Raw genomic sequence first — 8,162 nt, forward strand, 5'->3', positions numbered from 1 at the left:
GAAATTTTTGATGGAAACACAATGCAGGGCCATCTTCCTTAATTCCTCCCCATTGTAATTTAGTCATGCTTCGCTCTTCTGGCAACATTTTTCAAAAATCCTGCTGTTTGATCATTGATCCTCTGTAATTATGGATGACTTTACTGTGGAGTGTGTGGTCTCTGTATACTCTGTCTCTCGTGCCGGCGTTCACTGTGTGCAGTTTTGCTACAGAGCCCTTTTGATGTTTGGGAAAGGATGTCCTGAGAAAGACATCTGGGAACGCCGTTTGAAGAGAACAGTGCTGCACATTGAATCTGGCGTATCTTAAGGTTCACTAAACTCCTACAGGCACACTCGGTCCTTCCTCCAAAAATGAAGGGGCTGTTGTTTGTCGTCCTCTGCCATTCACTGAGATAAGGAATTAGGTAACCAAAGCTGTGTGGTGTTCTTGAGAGCCTGCTAGACAGAGAGCAATGTGCAGCTACCTCTTTGCTGCCCTCTTGTGTTTTCTCAGCTAAAGTCAAGGCAGCAACCATCATTTTTGAAAGCTGCAGCTTATTGAACTCACTGGCAAGAGAGGCATGCTCATGGAGTTATTTCTGAGGTAAAAGCCATCCAAATACCTCATACCAGGGCTACAGAGAAGTTAGATGGACCTGGGAAATATTTTTAACAGGAGCCCTTTGGCACCTGCATGCCTGATCCATTCCTCCCCAGTCCTGGATGAAGCGTCCCAGTTGCTTTAGCAATCAAGACATGCTTCAGAGCATTTGGGAGCCACACAAGTTGTTCCCACTCAGTTCCCACAGGGTAAATCCACCCTGGACACTGTCAAAGATCAAGTGCAATCCTATCTGGCACTCCATTTAATGTCCAGTCCTTGTAGAATTCCACCCTCTCTGCAGCCCTGCCTCATACTTGCACGGTACGTCCTCTCATACAGGTTCAAGGTGCTCTTGCATTCCGGGTAACTAAAATTCTTATGTCTGCTTTTCCCAAGAGATAAGTGAAGCAATATTAGTATTAGAGTCTTGAAGTACAATACTCCTCCCCAGTGGCATAGCTATGGAGGTCAGGGGGTGCGGTCCGCCCCTGGTACCAGCCATAGGAGCGTGCTAAGGAGGTGTTAGCCTTGCTCCCTCAATGACTGCATGGGCCTCAGGCATGCCACAGCCCAGCTGGTAGGAGGGTCGGTTGTCGCTGAAATAGCAGCGGGCAGGAGAGCCAATGATGCTCATGATGCTCAGAGCCAACATGCACTCACACACAGAGATAAGATCTGCAGATAAGAATCCTTCAAATTTCCACCTGGATGGAATTACAAGATTACCTGTATGGGCTCAGTGGACAATCTTGAAAAATGGGATGTCGTCTCTTGGACCTTTGTGCCTCTGATCACCTGGTAATTCTGAGTCCAGTGGGAAGCTCATAGTTTAAAAACAGTGTGCATGACATTATAAATAACCAATGCTTAACCTTGGAGGTCAGATTTCCTCCATGGTCTCCCATGGTTCTTTTATATTGTGAAAGTAAGGCTTTAACACAGACTTATTGATAGATGAACATGATTCAGTTTCAAGAGGTTGTCAGTGTAGATCTCCGCAAATTTTTGTTTCAAAAATTGTGTCAGATTTTGCTTTAAACTAGGTTTTGTTTTTTTTTAAAGGTAGTTACTATACAATATATAAGATTGTCAGTCCTTTGGGGCAAGGAATTGTCTTTTTATTCAAAGTTAAGCATCATGTACAATGATGGTGCTATATAAATCAACCAATCAGTCAATCAATCATAGTTTAAAAAGAAACTGCCTAAAATGTTAAAATTCAGTTTTTAATTTAAAAGCCTCATTGATTTTTACCCATTCTGGAAACTGTGCTGCAGTGATATTGGAAGTATCCTTAATATGTTTCACTAATATGTACATGAGATTGCTCCTTTAAATTACTCATGTGACAGCATATGTGTATAGAGGACTGATGTAAATAACTTACATGACATTCATTTGGCTAAAGAAAACCTGAACCCATTGTGTGTCTTGGGGCATGTCTGCACTTTTGCTCAACCCAGACAGAGAGATCTACTCTCTGTCGTTTGACAAAGATGATTTCATTTGGAGTGGTCTTGCTTGTGCTCCAGGCTTGGGATGAAATACTCCCTTCTCCAGAATTTACCGTTATCTTGGCATCAGTGACGTCGCTGGGGCTTTCCCTACTGTGGGTCACACTTCTAGATGTCTGCCCCCCCACCTGGCCACCCCCCAGAAGTAACTGCCATGATGTGATGACATCACCACAATTACTTCTGGTCATTGCTGCCCAGAGCGTTTCTCATCCAACAATGGCTTTGAGGAGGAAAGCATTCTGTTGCTGCACTCCATGGGGAGCCGCAGAGTGCCACCAGGGATCACATGACCCCCCTCAGTGACCCCCCCTCAGCTACGCCATTGCTTGGCATCCCTTGAAAATTCTCAGGTGTTTCAGCTTGGGAAGAAAAACTTGCTTCGATTTTCACTGTGTGTGAATATGTGGTGCTCTCATGGTTTATCTTCCTCACTAAAAAAGAGCAATTATCTTTTTATTTCAGCTATGGGACAAAGTTTATTTTGACAAAATCAGAGACTTTCTCATATTGTATGAAAGTTTCAGTGGAATTTGGGAATCCATTCAGTTACTGTTTGCTGCAGAAACACCGATGTTTAATAAAACATTATTTAATAAAATAAAAACATGGGAAAAAGTAAAAAAAAAAAAAAAAAGACACACCAATGTTTAGATCACAGAAATGGATTTTTTGGATGAAAAATATCGGAGGGGTCTTTTGACCTAAATAATTAGCATTAATCACAGCTTCAGAACTAAAGACTGAATCCAGATTGGAAGCTTTTGCTCAGCAATTGAATGTACGTACATTGGCTAAGCCAATTATACTTATGCTTCCAAGGCAAATGACACAGAGGTTCTCTTTTGTGAGTAACCATTATTTCATTTCAAAGATCCTGCTGTGTAATTATTTCAGAGTCATTGATGTATATCAATAAAGAAGCATTATCAGGACAGTAGTAGGCTTCAAACCTCCAAAACTCTGTATATTAACTGTTAATGTTTTCCTTGTTTTATTATTGTGATAAATAAGACACTTTCCTATCAGCACTTCTCATTCATACCAAATATTCAGTAACTGCACGTTCCATTATACTTAATAGGCATTTGGTATTAAATACTGGATGACAAAGGCAGTATTTAAATGTTTTCTGGTATGCTTTTTTCTTGTATTTCATAGCAGACTGAAATAAACATTGCAGCAGACTAAAATTCAGCATAGATGGTATCATTGAGCAATAACTTATCTCTTCACATGTGTTTTTGGACTGCTGGGTTTCTTCTGTACAGGTGCTTGAAGAGAGGTGGAAAATCAATTTCCAAAACTGTTTGCATTTCAGGAAATCTCTTTGTCTTATGCTGTAACTATTATCATGCTTCATTACAACTGCAGAGTGGAATATGTTTAAGAACCTTCAACACTCAACCGTGCAAATCCAGGACAATCTAACTAACATTCTGATCCAGTGCAAATTCTCCTACACTGATGCAATGGCACCAGCATGGCTTGCACTGCACCCCACAGGGGGATTTAGCAGGTGGAAAGCCTCTTTGAGGTAAGGTGACATTTGTCTCCTTGCCCCTGGGTAAGCCCCAACCTACACAATGGGTCTACTTGGACCAGTGTGAGCTCCCATCGCTGGCACAAGCCCATGTGGACCCATGTCAGTGGTTCGGGCCCAGGAAAAGGGACACGATGCAGTGCGTGCTAGAAATAGTGAGAATACTAGTAGTTTGGCTATCAGAGCAGTAACTGCTTGTTGCTGCATTTCAGGCTCTAGCAATTGGCCTCAGGGACTTTGAGGTGGGGTACATCGCCTCCAGGTTTAGGTTTGGGTATAGCCAAACAGGACCAAGCAGGCCCTGCAGGCCACTGGCCCAGATAGGAGCTGTCGCATACAGTAGCATCCATAATGTACCAAGTTGTATACCTGAACACTGTGCCTTTCCCTGTTGGCACTTCTTCCAATGTACAGTATTCCTCTTTAGACCAGAGGTGTCAAACATAAGGCCCACGGGCTAGATGCAGCATGTGGAAGCTTTTTAGCCAGTCCTCGGGCTCTCAGCTATTGAAGCAGTGCTGAGGTGTCACTGTTGAAAGAGCGACCTGCATGATAATTGGGCTCTCCCATATCTTGAAATGTGATCAAGATTTGCATATTTTTCTCTTCTGTTATTTGCAGCTAATGAGTTCCTAAGTGAGAAAAAAAACTGCTTATTTCTGGTCATGACTTGTTTAATGACATCACTTTCTGCCTAATGACATCACTTCTAGCCCCCAGTAGGTATCACAAATGCTATTTGACCAGCTGTATGAAATGAGTCTGACAACCCTGCATTAGGCCTTGTATACATTCTGCACAAATCCATTGCTATAGGAAAGATTATCAAAGGGTTACCAAGTCAGATATACATTTTAGCCACATTGTGGACAACTACGGGAAAATCTGCTAACAGCACAAATACAAATAATGGAACTGTCTTCCACAATCACCAGAGCAGACTTTTGGAATGCTAAAATTGGGCAGGATATTTGAAATCTTGTACTGCAAAGTAGGTCACCCACTAAATATTTTGCTTTTCTTGTCTTGGTTTTCGAATGTTCCATGATGATGTCAACTGAGTGTGTTGTTTTTCCTTTTCTCTAGTATTATTTTGTTGCTATGACAGATTTAAATGGAAATATCAAACAAACAAAAACTAAGAGAACTCAAATGGACAACCAATGCACTAGGAAGCAAATAAGGATTCAGTGCCTTGGCTGAGAAGCCCACAAAACAGCCCAAGACCATAGTGCATATTATTGGGGGAAGGGAATCCTATTGCAGTGTGAAACTCCTTTGACTTGAGAGGTCCACAAAGCCAAAATCACAGAGAACTACAAAGCAGAGAAATGAGAGTTATGATGAGAAAGAAGAGAGTGACTTCTCACTTATTCTTGAGGCCTGAAACCAAAATAACAGTAAAATATGTGTTTCATCTCTTCTACACATTGCAAAAAGCTGTAGACAAAATGTAAAAGAAAACATGGGATTAATTTACTATTTGTAATATAAGTGAACTATATTTTGCTTCCAAAGAGCATCAGTGGGTGTAGAAATTGATCTGCCATGGATGCATGCACTAAAATGTCCAGATAACAAACCACACAGCAAAGAATGCAATCTGCAGGAATTACAAAGAGTAACAGGGTGTTATTAATTGTGGTAATTTTGCCTCTTTCAAAGGAGAGCTTAAATCTAGTAGAAATGAAAATATACTCTCTGCAGCTTTATTAAAGGGTTTCATAAACAAAATCTCATTAGATGGAGACTCTGCTGCAGTCCATCTTGCTGCTAATATCCAGAAGGAACAAGACAAAACTGTATGGTGTGGTATCTGGTGAGAGTAAGATTAATGAAATCGTCTGCATTTGGAAGGATACTCCAGCAGATTTTAAGACCTGCTTTCTTGATATGGCTGAAACTAAGCGTTCTTTTCACTCAGTTGTCAGTTTGGTATATATACAGTAGATGGCTTAGGGCCCAATCCTATCCAACTTTCCTGCATCAGTGCAGCTGCAATGCAACTCTGAGCCAAGGGGACAAATGTTTTCTTACCTTGTGGAGACCCTGTAACCACCCTCCCACCACAGGGTGCAGTGCACATCCCATTGGCATGGCTACACCAGGGCCGGAAAGTTGGATAGGATTTGGCCCTAAGCTATCACAAAGGGCCACAGAAAAATTGCTGGGAAATGACCTGACCAAATGTAAGCATTTTCACATTTAGATGTCAGCAGATTTAAAGCATGAGTTTAACACTCGAATTGAAATCCGTGGAATTTATAAGTGCTAAATGTTGACTGGATTGTACCTTCTGGTAAGTAAGAGATCCCTAACAAAGCTTTGAACTGGGGTGGGGGTGCTATCAGATTCTACAGTGTTAACTATATATTCCATGGCAGTGTTTCTCAAACTGTGGGTCGGGACCCACTAGGTGGGTCGCAAACCCATTTCAGGTGGGTCCCCATTGATTTCAATATTTTATTTTTTACATATTAGACTTGATACTACCATGGTATGTGACTGCATTTGGGGAAATGTTACAGACATGTACTTTTAACAAGCTACTATGTATATTCTTTTAACAATGATAGTCAATGGGACTTACTCCTGGGTAAGTGTGGGTAGGATTGCAGCCTAGGATTGTTCAAAATTTTCCTGCTTGATGATGTCACTTCCGGTCATGACATCACTTCTGGTGGGTCCTGACAGATTCTCATTCTAAAAAGTGGGTTCCAGTGCTAAATGTGTGAGAACCACTGTTCCATAGTATTTTAGATATATTCCACAATTTTCCAGTGCCTCAGGGCCCAGTCCTATCCAACTTTCCAGCACCTGTGCAGCCGCACTGCAGCCCTGAAGCCTCTGAGACTGCCTTTCCACCACAGGATGCCACACACTCCCCATTGGCACAGCTGCACTGGCACTGGAAAATTGGATAGGATTGGGCTTAGTCCTGCACTATATAAGCACTATATTTGTGCTGAATTCAGCATTTTCCCCTAGGCAACTCCTCTTGTATGTATGAAAACACATCTGAAAGGGTAATCCAAGTGTGAAGCCTCTTCCTATGTATGGATTACCCTTGCTGAATCAGGGACACAATCCTTAATAATAATAATAATAATAATAATAATAATAATAAACTTTATTTGTATCCCGCCCTTCTCCCTGAAAGGGACCCAGGGCGGCTTACAACATGTAAAAACAATTTTAAAAAGCATGATTTAACACAGATAAAGACATATTAAAAACACATTAAATGGTTGGCAACCTTCAGTCTCGAAAGACTATGGTATAAGCCTAGAGTACCCGGTATTCCCAGGCGGTCTCCCATCCAAGTACTAACCGGGCCTGACCCTGCTTAGCTTCTGAGATCAGACAAGATCAGGCATGTGCAGGGTAACAGCTGCTGCTAAAAACACATTAACAGAGGCCATAAAAACAGTAAGTGTTATGTGTTCCATATAGCCTGTTCCATATGTTCCAAGTGTTCCATATAGCCTGTACTCTGTAAAATGGACTAATGACCTACAGGGGGTAAAGGTAGATAGGGATCTACCTGTAGACATTAGTGATTTTCAGTAGAGCAGCAAATATTTCTGCATCCCACATGATGAACAATAGCAACAAAAAATCCCCCCCCCCAGTTAGATTGCCGGAACAAAAAAAGCTGGGGGGTGGGTGGGTGCCGAGGACCCGAAGAGGATTCGCATATGAGCAAAGTTCTGGGATTGAAAACAAATTTCTGAGCAAGTGCTCAGAAGCAGCCTGATTCTTAATTCTAAATAAAATGCCGACCTCTCTGAGCCACTACTTTGCACCTGGTTCCTCTTGGTAGGATATGAGTGAGAAGCAAAATACATCCAGTGAGCTTGATGATTGCCTCTCCCCGATCTACATTGACTCTTGCTGAGTATGTAATGTCTTGTAAAAGACTCCCTCTGAAGGAGCAGGTCCGCAGCTTAGGGGTCCACCTGGACTCGCAGCTGCTCCTGGATTCCCAGGTGGCGGCTGTGGCAAGGGGGGCCTTCGCTCAGCTTCGGCTGGTGCGCCAGCTGCAGCCGTACTTGGATCGTGCAGACTTGGCCACGGTGATCCATGCCTCGGTGACATCGAGATTAGATTACTGTAACGCGCTCTATGTGGGGCTGCCCTTGAAGACGGTTCGGAAACTGCAACTAGTGCAGAATGCGGCGGCCCGTGTGGTTACTGGAGGTAGGCGGTTCGACTCTGTCAGTCCGCTTCTCCAGCGGCTGCACTGGCTGCCCATTCGTTTCCGGGCCCAATTCAAGGTGCTGGTATTGACCTTTAAAGCCCTATACTGCTCTGGACCAGGGTATCTTAGAGATCGCCTGCTCCTGTACAATCCGGCTCGCCCTCTCAGGTCATCAGAGAAGGCCTTTTTACAAGTGCCGCCGCCTAGGGAGGTACGTGGGGCGGCTGCAAGAAATAGGGCCTTCTCAGTAGTGGCACCAACGCTATGGAACTCCCTTCCCCTTGACTTAAGAATGGCTCCCTCTCTTGAGACCTTTCG

At 43.0% G+C, this 8,162-nt stretch overlaps 1 pseudogene; it reads right to left on the reverse strand.

The window, feature by feature from the left end:
• Nucleotides 1–6,926: 6,926 nt before the first annotated feature.
• LOC136643025 (5S ribosomal RNA) lies at nt 6,927–7,045 on the reverse strand (annotated as a pseudogene).
• Between the last annotated feature and the right edge of the window lie 1,117 nt (nt 7,046–8,162).

The sequence above is a fragment of the Tiliqua scincoides genome, chromosome 2, assembly GCF_035046505.1.
Source record: "Tiliqua scincoides isolate rTilSci1 chromosome 2, rTilSci1.hap2, whole genome shotgun sequence".
Classification (NCBI taxonomy): Eukaryota; Metazoa; Chordata; class Lepidosauria; order Squamata; family Scincidae; genus Tiliqua; species Tiliqua scincoides.